This window comes from Tachypleus tridentatus, chromosome 5 (assembly GCF_004210375.1).
Source record: "Tachypleus tridentatus isolate NWPU-2018 chromosome 5, ASM421037v1, whole genome shotgun sequence".
Lineage (NCBI taxonomy): Eukaryota > Metazoa > Arthropoda > Merostomata > Xiphosura > Limulidae > Tachypleus > Tachypleus tridentatus.
Window position 1 is genome coordinate 51,007,033 of NC_134829.1, and position 17,271 is coordinate 51,024,303.

The 17,271-nt window shown below is 36.5% G+C and overlaps 1 non-coding gene across 1 annotated transcript; it reads right to left on the minus strand.

Annotated features, from left to right (window-relative positions):
- Positions 1-10,057: 10,057 nt before the first annotated feature.
- TRNAN-GUU (transfer RNA asparagine (anticodon GUU)) lies at positions 10,058-10,131 on the minus strand. Its single transcript has one exon. It is a non-coding gene; the product is annotated as a tRNA-Asn (tRNA).
- Between the last annotated feature and the right edge of the window lie 7,140 nt (positions 10,132-17,271).

The window sequence follows — 17,271 nt, forward strand, 5'->3', positions numbered from 1 at the left end:
AACATACAAGGTTAAGTAATAATAACGTTTGTAAAGACAAATAACAAGCTAAATACAAGATAATGAACATACAAGGTTAAGTAACAATAACGTTTGTAAAGACAAATAACAAGCTGAATACAAGATAATGAACATACAAGGTTAAGTAACAATAACGTTTGTAAAGACAAATAACAAGCTGAATACAAGATAATGAACATAAAGGTTAAGTAACAATAACGTTTGTAAGACAAATAACAAGCTGAATACAAGATAATGAACATACAAGGTTAAGTAACAATAACGTTTGTAAAGACAAATAACAAGCTGAATACAAGATAATGAACATACAAGGTTAAGTAACAATAACGTTTGTAAAGACAAATAACAAGCTGAATACAAGATAATGAACATACAAGGTTAGTAACAATAACGTTTGTAAAGACAAATAACAAGCTGAAAGAAGATAATGAACATACAAGGTTAAGTAACAATAACGTTTATAAAGACAAATAACAAGCTGAATACAAGATAATGAGCATACAAGGTTAAGTAACAATAACGTTTGTAAAGACAAATAACAAGCTGAATACAAGATAATGAACATACAAGGTTAAGTAACAATAACGTTTGTAAAGACAAATAACAAGCTGAATACAAGATAATGAACATACAAGGTTAAGTAACAATAACGTTTGTAAAGACAAATAACAAGCTGAATACAAGATAATGAACATACAAGGTTAAGTAACAATAACGTTTGTAAAGACAAATAACAAGCTGAAAGAAGATAATGAACATAAAAGGTTAAGTAACAATAACGTTTGTAAAGACAAATAACAAGCTGAATACAAGATAATGAGCATACAAGGTTAAGTAACAATAACGTTTGTAAAGACAAATAACAAGCTGAATACAAGATAATGAACATACAAGGTTAAGTAACAATAACGTTTGTAAAGACAAATAACAAGCTGAATACAAGATAATGAACATACAAGGTTAAGTAACAATAACGTTTGTAAAGACAAATAACAAGCTGAATACAAGATATTGAACATACAAGGTTAAGTAACAATAATGTTTGTAAAGACAAATAACAAGCTGAATACAAGATAATGAACATACAAGGTTAAGTAACAATGACGTTTGTAAAGACAAATAACAAGCTGAATACAAGATAATGAACATACAAGGTTAAGTAACAATAACGTTTGTAAAGACAAATAACAAGCTGAATACAAGATAATGAACATACAAGGTTAAGTAACAATAACGTTTGTAAAGACAAATAACAAGCTGAATACAAGATAATGAACATACAAGGTTAAGTAACAATAACGTTTGTAAAGACAAATAACAAGCTGAATACAAGATAATGAACATACAAGGTTAAGTAACAATAACGTTTGTAAGACAAATAACAAGCTGAATACAAGATAATGAACATACAAGGTTAAGTAACAATAACGTTTGTAAAGACAAATAACAAGCTGAATACAAGATAATGAACATACAAGGTTAAGTAACAATAATGTTTGTAAAGACAAATAACAAGCTGAATACAAGATAATGAACATACAAGGTTAAGTAACAATGACGTTTGTAAAGACAAATAACAAGCTGAATACAAGATAATGAACATACAAGGTTAAGTAACAATAACGTTTGTAAAGACAAATAACAAGCTGAATACAAGATAATAAACATACAAGGTTAAGTAACAATAAGGTTTGTAAAGACAAATAACAAGCTGAAAGAAGATAATGAACATACAAGGTTAAGTAACAATAACGTTTGTAAAGACAAATAACAAGCTAAATACAAGATAATGAACATACAAGGTTAAGTAACAATAACGTTTGTAAAGACAAATAACAAGCTGAATACAAGATAATGAACATACAAGGTTAAGTAACAATAACGTTTGTAAAGACAAATAACAAGCTGAATACAAGATAATGAACATACAAGGTTAAGTAACAATAACGTTTGTAAAGACAAATAACAAGCTGAATACAAGATAATGAACATACAAGGTTAAGTAACAATAACGTTTGTAAAGACAAATAACAAGCTGAAAGAAGATAATGAACATACAAGGTTAAGTAACAATAACGTTTGTAAAGACAAATAACAAGCTGAATACAAGATAATGAACATACAAGGTTAAGTAACAATAACGTTTGTAAAGACAAATAACAAGCTGAATACAAGATAATGAACATACAAGGTTAAGTAACAATGACGTTTGTAAAGACAAATAACAAGCTGAATACAAGATAATAAACATACAAGGTTAAGTAACAATAACGTTTGTAAAAGACAAATAACAAGCTGAATACAAGATAATGAACATACGAGGTTAAGTAACAATGACGTTTGTAAAGACAAATAACAAGCTGAATACAAGATAATAAACATACAAGGTTAAGTAACAATAACGTTTGTAAAGACAAATAACAAGCTGAATACAAGATAATGAACATACAATGTTAAGTAACAATAACGTTTGAAAAGACAAATAACAAGCTGAAAGAAGATAATGAACATACAAGGTTAAGTAACAATAACGTTTGTAAAGACAAATAACAAGCTGAATACAAGATAATGAACATACAAGGTTAAGTAACAATAACGTTTGTAAAGACAAATAACAAGCTGAATACAAGATAATGAACATACAAGGTTAAGTTACAATAACGTTTGTAAAGACAAATAACAAGCTGAATACAAGATAATGAACATACAAGGTTAAGTAACAATGACGTTTGGTAAAGACAAATAACAAGCTGAATACAAGATAATAAACATACAAGGTTAAGTAACAATAACGTTTGTAAAGACAAATAACAAGCTGAAAGAAGATAATGAACATACAAGGTTAAGTAACAATAACGTTTGTAAAGACAAATAACAAGCTGAATACAAGATAATGAACATACAAGGTTAAGTAACAATAACGTTTGTAAAGACAAATAACAAGCTGAATACAAGATAATGAACATACAAGGTTAAGTAACAACTGAAAATCCTTACTTGTTCACAAATGATTTAGAATAACATTAGTTAAGCTGGCAGAAGGTATCCAGGTTTACGTACAACCTCAAATAACTAATTTATAATTTAAGTTTTTTCCACTTGGCACATAGAACATTAACAGAACAGGAATGAATCAGAATTGAAAACTTTTATTCTCCAATACTTCAGACTGATATAACGTGTAAAATACATGAACCGAGTTATACACATTAGCTTCAATAAGTGATATTATCCAACATACCTTGACACGTGCAGTACACTACACACCAATAAGAATAGCAACTGCTGTTTTTATCCATTCATAAATAATTAATAGGTTTCCAAGATCATGCACGCATCAAAATTTATAGATCTTTACAAATTGGTTTAATGATAAATTGTATTTTGGTACAAACTATTGAACATACAAATAAAATAGACAACAAAAATATGAACTAAACTCAGTTTCAGTATAAAAACAACAACAGAATGAACTGTGTCACAAGAAAGGTTTGTGAAAATAAGATAAAGTTGAGTTTTATACTTTATTCATCTGATTCAGAAGTGTTGGTTTCTTCACATTGAGCGAGATACTTTGTTCTGGAACATTTCTACAGAGATCCTGTGTACACAAGTTAGCTAGGTAGTTAATTATTGGCACAATAACAATGTTAGTTGTAGCCCTTGTTAAAACCACACAAAACTGATTAGTTCATCTTCTGTGGTCAGAGAGCTGTGCTGGCTCTGATGGGAGGTAACTGGTCATCCATGGTCATCGACAAGAGAAATTGATAGTTTGGTAAAATGTCCACTTCTGTTGGTTAATGTTGCAAAAGAAACTCTTCAGGGTGTTGGATGAGAAACCTTTGAAGTGTTGCTTTGTTTGTTAGGAACATCTTTGTTTTATCTTCTGATAGATCAGTTTCAGACATTCACATTGTTATTATAGACAATGCTTGAGATACTAACTCGTCAGTAATGGAAGATGGATCGTTTTACTCTGAAACATTTTCGAGTGCGTCAATCTTAATTTTTTACTTACTTTCAGCCACCCTTTCTTACTGGTGAAATATAGATAGTTTATACTGTCTCGTCCACTCAGGTTATAGTTCAACAGAAGTGGCGGCATGTTGAAGAACTACTTTCAAAGCTGAATCAAGTGATATATCGATATAGTCGATAACTGGTGCGTCCTTTCAACACAACTTGGCATCAGCTCGGGCTATTTTAGTTGTGTGTTGAAGTGTCCTCCCCAGTTGGATTGTGATATGTCTGCGGAATCACACCATAAGATACCGGGTTTCGATACCAGTGGTAGAAAAAAACAGATAGCTAATTGTGTAGCTTTGCGCTTAACTCCAAACGAACGAACGAACTTCAATCCTTAACAAAACAAAAATAAAAATGCACACAAACAACAAGAAATACTTCAACAGTGTGTATCAAGATGTTTCTCTTATGCAGTTGTTCAAGTTTTCCGGTGACATTATCAAGAGAAACTGAAGATAAACAGACAAACTTTGATCCAAACGCTTGCTCTGAAACTGCGATATGGGAGCCGAAGTATTAGACAAGTTTAGATTTCAATGTGCTTGAGCGATAGCTGTCTGTATCAGACACTTTAGATAACGTAGATACATCTGTCTGTGCATATTATGTGAAGATTTGATCATATAATTGAAATGATCAAAACGTAATAGTTGGAAACACTAATTTATTTTAGTTTAATATTTTCAGTATACTAATATTTTGATCATAAAGAAGGGAATGAAAGTTTTTCTGATAATTTTGATGGGTGGGTAGGTTTTATGGTGCAAAGCAACTAGGTTACCTGCGCCCTGATAATTTGGGATCAGTCCTTTGTTAGCAGAGACTGTATTATTCATCTACGTATGCCCCCGCTAGTACAGCGGTATGTCTCCCGATTTACAACGCTGAAAGCAGGGATTCGATTCCCCTCGGTTGGCTCAGTAGATAGCCCTACGTGGCTTTGCTATAAGAAAACACACTTATCTGCATATGTAGTGAGACATAGGGTAAAACATCTGGGGAGCACCTTAAGGTACATCACATTATGCTAAGTACGGTCTATCTGGGCAGAAAACAACCAGAGGAAGTGCCTTATATTAGGTACAGAGATCAACATGTGAAGTTTCTCCAGGCAAAACCCAGAGGAAAGTGTCTAAGATATATAGGATTAGTCCGAGCATAGTCCACTTGGACAAAAATATACAGGGAAAGCACTTTGGTATTCTACTGAGTAAGTCAAATACAGTCTAACTGGGCAGAAACATCTAGTGGAAGTTACTTGGAAATATAATACTATAACTAAGTGATGCCTATCCAGACAAAATACATCTGGAGGAGGCACCTTGAGATATATGAGATTATGCCTAGTGTGATCCACCTTGGCAGAAAACAACCAATGGAAGGGCCTTGCATAAGATACAGAGGTCACAAGTGAGGTCTACCCAGGCAAAACCCTGGGTGAAGCACCTAAGATATACAGGATTAGTCCATGTGTGGGCCACCTGAACAAAAAACATACAGGGGAAGCACTTTGGAATTCTATTGAGTAAGTAAAGTGCAGTCCAACTGGACAGAAAAGTCCAGAGGAAGCTCCTTGAAGAAGAATGTATATTATGATCAAGAAGTGCAGTCAGCCTGTATAAAATATCTTGGGGTAGTGAATAGGATCCAGAATAGTATATCATTACTTATTCAGTAATTATAATGATGACAGTCTTTTCCTTGCTGACTGAATATGTATATGGTATGAGTTTTATTTCTTCTATTGTACAATCCCACTCATGAGAAAATCTCTATAGTCTATCATTCTCCACAAGAAGAAAGAGAGTGAAAATACGTTGAGGAGTCTGGAGGAACAACACATTAAAAAACTGTGCAATGGATGTCTGCAATTCCCTATTCTAAAAAAGCAGAAAACCCGAATTGTAAGAATCATGAATAAGTGGTAATTAGCAAAACCCATCTGCTTTACTCATGAAATCCATGAGTGATGGTCTTTTGTATAAAATAAATTGACAATAAAAGTTTGATATAAACACATATACCAATGAGAAGGCATCAAGCAGTATTACAGAAATACCACATCTCTACAGTGAGCACTTAGAAATATACATATTTAGTACAAAGACTTAATATTAACCATATAAGATCAAGAAACATCCACCACTAGGTGGAGGTATGATGTATATTAACTAAAAAAGGTAATAACAGGTCAACTTACCCCAGTCAAGGGTAAGAGATGTCTGGAGAATTGCTACAGGAGGAAGATGATACGTGAAGAAGAAAGACATAGCCAAGTCATGAAGAGTGTGTGTTATGTGTGTATTGGAAGCCGCCCCCGCACCTGCTTGAATGATCTCCTCTGAAGTTTGACCAATTCAAGCAGCTAAGGATATAGTTAAGTGACTGATTTGGTGCAATGAAACACCGTGTAACCAGCAACATTCTATTGACAAATCAGAATACACTAGCCATAAGAGTTGCTGAACCCAGGCAGAAAGGTTAACAGGAGGTAGGCCCCAAGATACAGAGGAATTTCAGGGAATAAATAGGCAGGAACCGGAGCCACAAAAGGGAGACAGCACAAGACATATAACAATGCAAGGAACACATAAGACAGAGAAGACAATCCAGATCCAAATTGTGAGTACCTGTGAAAAATAAATGGTAAGGAAATGGAATAAAAAGCAAAATAACCTTTATAGGTAGCAGAAGATAAATGCAGATAAAGGATAACGTAAGAGGAATGGTGAAAGATATGGAAAGCATTAATGGTATAACCATTGAAACAACAATCACATGCCAAGAGGAGAAGAAATTTTGTCTTAAAGAAGAGACAGTACAAAGAACACATAGCAATAGGTTAAAAGGGAAAACCAGACAGGGAATTAATAACAAGACTAAGATCACAATCTGAAAGAAGAAAAGGACATAGAGGACAAACAAGTTGAAAAGAACAGAAGAGGAATGAATAATCAAGGAGGTGAAAGCCTTACAGAACTGGAAGAAATGAGATATTGACAGAACAGCCTAATAACTAGCAAACCATTGACATGGACAAATAATCAAATAACCAATTAATAATTGGGAAAGATGAGAAACAGAAGGACAGAAGTTACAGTGATACAATAAGTAAAGAGCTGGAATTACACTTACTAGGATGTTGGACCATGAAATCCCATGTACTACATGACAGCTACTACACAAGATATTGAACTTTCTGAGAAAATAAATTGTACCATTGAGAAGTAAAATATTCATACCAGGTCCTGTTAAAAATAAATTGTACCATTGAGAAGTAAAATATTCATACCAGGTCCTGTTAAAAATAAATTTACGTCTAATTACTAGGTTGTAAAATAACAAAATACTCTGGTGTGTGTTCTGATGGATTAATGGTTGGTAGAATTCTTGTGGATTTGAAGAACAGGTGTGTCATCATTAAAGCCACGAATAAAAACCATCAGGATGAAACATTTCAAGATGTGAGGTTCTAAAGTTAAGGTTTTCATATTAAAGAGCATCATAAGTAGTCAGCTTTGAGGAAAGAATTAGGTAGTGTGATGTCAAATCTTGACATAAAAGACAGTTTACTGCTTCCCAAGAGCTGGGAAGGTCTTACAGCTGATAAATACCAGATATTACACATCTTGAATACGAAATATCAAGAAATATTTTCTATCGAAGCTCACGACTTAGGCCAAACAAATAAAATATTTAATTAGATTCATACTTGAGATGCAGCCTTAATACGTCATCCACATGATACCCATTTGCAAAATAGGCTGAAGCTTCCATGGTTAGAAATCATGAAGAAGCAAGGAGTATTAGAATTGAGGCCCAGTCCACGGGTAATATTTACCATATTTGTAAAAAAAAGGAAGGATCCACAAGGTTGTGTATGACCTAATGAAAGGTAAATAAGGATCCACAAGGTTGTGTATGACCTAATGGAAGGTAAATAAAGTCACAAAGAAAGTTAACGTTTTGTTATCTGACATTGTTCCTTCTCTACACAAATTACTTGAAAACCAAATAAGTTTTCTTGAACTTTTAACTGTGAACAACAATTTTTGAAGAAGAAGCTGATAAGGACTCTTGTACTGACAAACCCAACTCTGGGTTTGTTTTTTTGTTTTTTTGTTTAATTTCGTGCAAAGCTACTCGAGGGCTATCTGTGCTAGCCGTCCCTAATTTAGCAGTGTAAGACTAGAGGGGAAGGCAGCTAGTCATCACCACCCACCGCCAACTCTTGGGCTACTCTTTTACCAACGAATAGTGGGATTGACCGTAACATTATAACATCCCCACGGCTGAAAAGGGGAGCATGTTTGGTGCGATGGGGATGCGAACCCGCGACCCTCAGATTACGAGTCGAACACTTTAACCCATCTGGCCATGCCCGGCCACCCCAACTCTGGGAGATTCACTTTTATAGATACAAATAGCAGTAGTTTAGCAATGAAAGTTGCATTGTCATAAGTACATGGTAAAGAACATGTTGTTTTGTAATATAGTAAAGGAATGAATACTGTAAGAAAGAGATATTGTGCAATAAGAAATGAGCTACTATTTATTGTTTGAGTCTTAACTCATTTATATCATAATATATATATATGGATTATAGTACCTACTGTGAGCAGATCATGTAGCATTGATAGGCTGGTAAAATATTGTAATCGTGAGGGCCAGAGAAAAGATGGCTCCAAAACTCCAGGAGTGCAGCTTTAAAATTGTGTATCATGCCAGACGTAATCATGGAAATAGTGACACAGTGTCCTAAAGAGCTGCTGAAGAACGTGAAATCTGTAAAAAGAAAAAATACAAGATCATAAAAACAACTAACCTAAATTACAACAGAGTGCAGTCCAATATAAGATATCTACAGGTGATGATGAAATGATAACGTGATATAACACTCAACTGAAAGAGGCCCAAGCAAGAGACAGCTTGAAACCAATTATTCAGTAGATCAAGAACAGTTAAAAAACTCTCATAGCAAATAGTTGCTCCATACAACCCAAATAAAAAGGTGTACTGGGATCCATTATATCTGTAAGAATACTTTATATGTCAGAAAAGTAAAGATATAAATGGACAGAAACAGTAACTACAAATGGTACTTCTACAGTTTCTATATTATGAAGCACTCTCTGTCATCTTCACTGACTAGACACTAAGTGTTAATAAGTTACTGGAGAGAAAAGTGCTTCTACTTGATTAGGTGCCAAGGATCTGTAAAGCATTGGTGTAAATTGTGTGAATTATACTATGAATGAAACCGTCTACACAAAGTTGTTATGGATTGCTAGAACAGTACTGCGCTGGAGACCCCTTAAAAGAATTGCTGTTAATATGCTTGGTCGTCTGTCACAGAGTAACTATAAGAGTAAACACTCATGTATATGATGGACTCTGTCAGCATGTGGCAAAAGCATAAGCTCTTCCTAGTCAGTACTTCTAGCAACGAAAATTGTCAACAAATTTATTTGAAGAGTTGGTGTGCCTATAGAAACTCATTCACCGATGATCATTGTTAATTTGTTATTCATCGTGGAAAAGATACATGTTTGGACAAAACGTTCGAGTCAGTACTAAATTATAATCACACAACTGTAACAAGTAGAACCACAATGAATTAAACATGTTTCATACTCTGTGTTATACGTAATTGATTGAAACATTAAAAATTGTTTGAGTCGTCGCTTGAGCTATATCTCTCTAAGCCTGAGATACATACAGCGTACGGTAACGGCTCTGTCACACTAATTGTTTTACACTTTATTGGAAATTTCTAAAATTCGCGGTATTTAACATGAGATTTTAAGAGTCGTATGCTATTAATTATTCACGAGAGTCTCATTCTATTTGCATATTTCTTTCTTTGGCCTATTGGTGAAAAAACGCTGTACGTCTCTTCTTTGAAATGAACAGGAAGATCGATGACGGACTTTCTCCTGATTTGTGAATCACGTTTTGACACCGTCACGTGGAATCGTCGCTTGGCCACCAGACGGCAAAACGTAAACGCCACCGGGTGGGCTCGAACCACCAACCTTTCGGTTAACAGCCGAACGCGCTAGCCGATTGCGCCACGGAGGCGTCGTAACTAACGACCAAAGAAGACGTCTTGAAGCAAAGAAAAAGCAATGTTTTACAGCCTTATTCTACATTACAATCACGCTGTTCTTTTATTCCCGGTACATATATCATTCAGTTATTATGTACTGAACGTTATGCACTTCCTCAAATATTTCTTACTTCGCGTTCATTGCACCAGTAAATCTTAATAACCAAATAACTCATTCACATCTTTAACCTTTCCCAGTTACTCTATCATCGTCTTTGTCTTTGCATCGCGCAGCTATAGAAAACATACGTTCCTTTTAAAATGTTTCAAGAAATATCTTAATAAGCTTTGTATATGCGTAAACTGGTTTCTCAACAACTTTTCTAAAATATTTCGTCTGCTCTGTATACCTGTCAATAATAGTCTATAACAGGGTGTGCAACATTTTCGTCGGTGGGCCATATAACCAACTTCATCAATCAAGGGCCAACTTAAAAACAAGCTTATTCGTGTACATGCACATAAATTAAAAAAAATTCTCAAAATGCAAGCAATAATATTTTATATTTTTGCATGAGTGATCATTTTAGTGCGACACTTGAAATTTAGAGTCCTTGCAGAGCTTGTCAATATCAGCTTTGACAGAAGTGGTTGCCACTCTTAACTGACTGGTCAAATGTTCATCAGTCAGCTGACTTCTACATTTGGTTTTGATGAGCTTCATTTGGAGAAAAATTGCTCACAGCAGTAGGTGCTACCAAAAGGGAGGCAATTCTTTGTGCATGACGGGACAAATTGGGAAACTTTTCACGTACACAGAGTTTGTAAAAGTCTAGCAAACTGTTTTCAGAGAATTTCTTTTAGTGTCCATGTCAGCCTGCAGTTCAATGAGTTCCATTTGGCAATCATCAGGACTGTCTTCCACTGCCAAATCAAAAGGTTGAGCGAACAATTTCAATCTAATTTCAGTTTGTCTGAAATCTGGAAATCTGTTTGCAAACTCATCACGCAGCTTTTGTACACTGGTTCCATATTTGGTGCAATCCAGATTAGGAAATTCCAGTTTCCTGGTTGCAAGACATGTAAAATGGGTCAATATGGCTCTTCTCAACTGAACCTGGAAAAGTTCCAATTTCTTCTCAAAAGCACAAATATGCTCAAACAACTTATTCACAAGTTGACTTTTCCCTTGTAGTTTTAAGTTTAAATCAGACAGATGCTGTGTAATGTCTGTGAGGAATGCTAAGTCATTCAGCCAGTTCTCATTGCTCAAGAAGTCCACATTCTGACGTTTGCTCTCCATGAAGAACTTAATCTCCTCTCGCAGCTTCCAGAATCTCTTCAAAGTAGCAGCTCTACTAAGCCAACGTACAGCAGAGAAGTACAAAACATCTGAATACTCACTGTCCAGCTCATCTAAAAGTTTTAAATTGTCGATGATTTAATCCTCGTGTTCGAATATAATTTACGCATTGGACGACATTTTCATGACTTCTGCAAAATCCAGAACTTTGGTGCACAAGCTCTCTTGGTGAATAATGCAATGGCTTACAACTACGTCTTGTGCTCCAATTGCAGTTAGAAATTTCTTGGTGAATCCATTTGTCCTACCTGTCATGGAAGGAGCACCATCTGTTGTAACACCACATAATTTATAAGGATTCAGTTCAAACTTTTCTACAACCTTAAGCACTTGTTCACAAATATCCTGTCCTGTGGTTGTGGAGGAAAGGCTTGCCATATCTAAAACTCTTCGAAAACATCAAAGCCTGCAGTAACAGCTCTGATGAAAATGACAAGTTGGGATGTGTCATTGATATCAGTGCTTTCATCCAAAGCCAGACTGAAAGCTGTCGAACGTGACATGATTACGCGAAGGCCGTTTGAGCACATCAAATTTCGCAGCAGTGCACGCATTATATTCAAAGTAATAACGTTCCTGTTTTGATTTATTACACAACAGTCACACGAATTTGTGAAAGTGGTTACAAGTGTAGGGAAACTCGATAAATTCTCTGATATCTCTCAATCGCCTCACGCTCTGACCCTGATGTTAAAAAAAGAAAATATCGTTCCACGTTCTCACCATCTGATTTGAAAAAAAACGAATCGTTTAAAATGTGCCTGCCAGAGATCGAACCTGGGACCTTCCGCGTGTTAGGCGGATGTGATAACCACTACACTACAAGCACTTCCTTTCGATTTTTTTTGCTGTTCAAGTTTTCAAAATAAACGTTCCAAAATTTCTATTTCGCAGTCTAAACAAACGCAGATATAATGACAGCTTAAGAATAACTATAAATAATATAGCACTCTGCTTTGTCTACGTAGGCCAAAGTATTTTTCCAATGTGCTTACGTGTCTTTAAAAGACTTTATCGAGCCCACAGTATTCAACGTTTACACACCTCGTTCAATTGCCCTTAAACGTGCAAAACGCAGAGTTTTGTTTCCTCAGTCTTTTCTCTTTCTATCCAAAACTGAACAGAACATTTTCATAGCTTTAATTTCTCTATCAGAACTACTAAACAATAACGTAATGAGCGATTTAATACGTTTATTAAATCCATTAACAAAATTAGGGATCGTCTTAAATAATATTTAATCTTCGTTATTTTGTGACCAATTCTGGGATTCCACTCTGGCTGATGTTTCCTTATCACACACAACTTCTTCAAGGTGTTCAATACGACAAAGTGCATGATGACTATCAAATTCCTCAAATGATAACCTTGTTCAAACGCGCTTTAGTTGTAATAGTACGTTGACAGTTGTGGGTTGTAGGAGATCACAGCGGTGGAATAAAGTCAAATGTACAAAGAGATCTTATCTGTGTTGCAACATCTCTCTTCGCAACCCATCTACTCTTCGAGACTATCGTACTCTCTCCAGGTTACACATCGTTCTTCACGTTCAAAATGCCATTACCAAAACAAAGAATTCTTGTTTAAGGAAAACGTTTACAGGAACCAGCTGCACCTAGAAGGAGAAAACACTTGAGAATAATAAATATTCTCTGGTCTTGGCATCGTAATTTCCTTTTACCTGTCTAGTCTGTACAATATTCAAGTGAACTAAATACAATTCTTGAATAAGTACGGAAAACAGGAGATTCGATCATGACGAAAAGACATTAAGCATCGCAAAACATCTTTACTAAGTGAAGAAATGTTATAAAAGTAAAGAAATCAGACAAAAAGGGATAAACAGAACATGGAGTCTTCAAGAAAACAATGCTGTTTCCAGCCGGACGCTACTTCATTTCTTTAGAGTGTCTAGACATGTTGGTAAAAACATTTGAGGCGCTATCTGAGGGGCGTGTATTCACAATTCAAATGAAGTAACATGTAAGCATTTTCAGGCGTAGGAGGAGTTAGGATATGATCGAAAATTTCACTGTTCGGTAAAATTAAGTACATCAAATAGTTGGTGGTGAATGATGTTGTAGAATTGCCTTTCCTCTTTTCCGTCACTGGTAAGTTGGAGATGATAACGCACATAACCATCCAATAGTTCTGACCGGAATTTAAAGAATAGGTTAAAGAATCAAACATCTAGTGTGATTAGTTGTCACAGCATGAAGAGTTGTTCTCAACACACTCTGACGGAGTCGTGATCTCTAAATATTACCTGTACAACACCTGTCAAGTACGTTACCTTATTTTCAAATAAGGTCGCGTGCATCGACGTTTCAAACTATTCACGCGTTTAAGAAAAATAAAGCTCATAAACCCATTTTATCGAAGAGTTGTAACCTGCTGGTCAGATACTTCGTCGAACGTGACATGATTACGCGAAGGCCGTTTCAGCACATCAAATTTCGCAGCAGTGCACGCATTATATTCAAAAGTAATAACGTTCCTGTTTTGATTTATTACACAACAGTCACACGAATTTCTGAAAGTGGTTACAAGTGTAGGGGGAAACTCGATAAATTCTCTGATATCTCTCAACCGCCTCACGCTCTGACCCTGATGTTAAAACAGAAAATATCGTTCCACGTTCTCACCATCCGATTTGAAAAAACACGAATCGTTTAAAATGTGCCCTGCCAGGATCGTACCTGGGACCTTCCGCGTGTAGAGGCGGATGTTTTTTTTGTTTTCTCTTTATTTATTCCACCTCAACGAGGGGTATACACAGAAATACAACAAATAAAACACAAGTTAATGAATTAGCATGTAACCATAACTCTATAGATTACCATGCTGAAAATTACCACAAAGTTAATAAAATTAAGGAAAAAGAAATAAAAGAGGTAATTGGAACAGCAGGTAATCCAACAAACATTACAGTGAACTTTAACAAAACAAGAAATCAATGGATCTTTTATTGGTAACAAAAATATAATGAAATAACAACTTATCTTAACAACGTACACAAGAAATAACCTTGGGCACCTTGGGTTACCAAGCTACCAACATAAGAATACACAGAATAAAATACATTTAATGAGTTATGTAACAAAGATCGCTGATGATGGAGATGAATATGTCTCCGTACACGCACTTTAAACATGGAAATTAAATGAATTACGCGATGTCGTGCCAAAGAAACTGAACGAGCAGAACATATAACCTGACGTGCCAAAATTGTAATCAAACGGAATATGTTCCAGCATCTCCTGGGTAACGAAGGATGAGATCCCACTAAGAGGCATCTCCTCCATACCCAGTTTGATATGGGACATCAAAATAAAATGCCAATAATTTATATACATATGACCACAAGGGCTGTACAAAAGGACATTGGAAAACAGATGGTCTATGGTTTCCGGCGCCTGGAACAGAAAGTGCACAACCCTGTGGGATGTCTGTCCATATGTATCAGCTTGACATTAGTGGTAATCGCCCCAACCACAGTAAATAATCCACATCACAAACATAAAACCCACAAAAGAAGAATAAGCGTTTTTACGAATGCGTTTCCAGTCTCCAGGAGGAACAATATCCATCCAGTAGAATGGAGCAGGGAAATTAGTAGCGAGTGAAACTGTAAATGTCCCACCAGTTGCCTCACAGATAAACCTGAAAACGAACTCGATTATCAGGTGGTCCAGAAAATATAAATCCACACATGTGGACGACGGAAGAGGAGCCGGCTGGGTGGACAAAACCGGCAACCAGTCCACAGCAACGCCTCCTTGAGCATATGAAAATGTGAAAAAAATTGTGCGGCATTGGCCAAGTTATTTTGTGGGCGGACATCACGGTGAACGTTGGTACGGTGGCGAACATCAACAATAGCGGATTGAAAACAAAGGTTGATCAAAATTGTGAGGAAAGAGGAGCTGGGACAATCCCTTTATCTCAAGAAGAACCTTCCAGGCATGAATTTCCTGAATAGAAAGGTAACGATTTCACAAAACGTGGCAAAATACGGCATTGAAAAATCCGAAAGCCCAAGAGAGATTGCCATAACAAAAAAAATCAGAAAGTTGTCGCAAGGTGGAAGGACAAGAGGCATCAAACAACGCTGCAACAACTTCAAACGGAATGCAGTTTACGGGTATTAACATCAACCAAGTTGATACCTCCACAATCAAACTCCGGATCAGAATACCGTATGCCACTTTATGTATACCTCCCCGCAAATAAAATCCAGTATACATTTGCGAAATCGAGCCTCAAACTGTCTTGGCAACGGGAGTATATTCAACGGGTACCATAACACCGATGCCACCAGGAGTTCACCACAAGAGATTTACCGTTAGCGACAAAGAACGAAATCGCCACGACACCAAGACACGAGATACCCTGCGCAATACACCTGCCACGTATCTTGCAGCATGACATCGAAATTAGAGTGGAAAACTATTCCCAAAATCCGAATAGGATCCTGGGAAATTCTCAACTCACCAAGGACGAAGTCTGCAGAAGAGGCAAACACCCAACCACAAACCCTGACTCTTGGTCCAGTTGATCTTCCCACCAGTAGCTTTGCCAAAAGTTTGGCAGACATCCAACACATGCGGCAAAGATTCGGCGTCTCGTAAGGTTAAGGTGGTATCATCAGCATGCTGATAAGTAAGTGAAGGCGTGGTGAGTAACATCACCACACGTAATATGTACATTATGGACTAACATATTTCGTAACGGTTCGACACTGAGAACGTAAAGTAGAGCAGACATTGGGCATCCTTGACGAATACCCCGAGTTACAGCAAAATCATTAGTGAAATCCATTAAACTTTACACAACTAGAAATAGAAGTATAGCAAAGACGAACCCAATGAACAAAAGTAGAACCAAAACCCATACGCAGAAGAAGTTGAAATAGATAGTCATAGCCACCCAATCAAAGGCTTGCATCTGATAGAGCTTCAAAAGATTCCACCCTGGCCGGTACGTGCTAAAGACTGCAATAGCAAAACGAGTGTTAACGGAGTATCAGCAACGTCCCGTCAGGTATACACCCGATTGGTCATCTGAAACTAAACTGGAATCACAGACGAAGGCGACGAGCCAGCACTTTGGCCAAAAGCTATAGTCAGTACAAAGCAATGTCAAAGGCCGGCTGTTAGCCGCCAACCGTCGATCCCCGCCTTTCGGGATAGGAACAATTACCCCAGAACACATTGTACGGAGCAACTGTGGAGGTGGAACAGTTCAGACAAGACAGATAAAAGTCGTCAACAAAAAGGGAGAAAATATTTGTAAAATTCGGGTAAAACCATCCAAACCAGGAGATTTGCCCAGCGGTAAACTGTCTAAAGCAGCGATAACTTCCGGAACCGTGGAGCATCACAAATATTAGCTTGTTCACTGGAAAGAGCTCGATCAACAAATGAGAGAACTAAATCTATGTCTGCCTGCCGAACGATATCCTAAGAGTACAATGCGGAATAATACTGATGTAAAACAGCAGCGATATCTTCCACACACCTCCACACCTATCAGTGAGCATGGATCGAAACTCAATTCTGCTTTGACGGACCTTTTCATACGAAGAAAGTGACGTAGATCTCTCCCTCAAACCAACGAATATGAGATCGAATCCTCGCCCTCTATGGTATCGTGATCCAAAGTCTCCAATGCATCTTCAAGTTCATACAATTTGACCTTAGACCTACCAGGGAAACGGGACAGTTTTCGAAGCTCACGATTGATGGACGACTCAAGCTGACATTTGCGAGAACGGGATGCCCGCGCTCGAAGAATCGAATAACGCTGG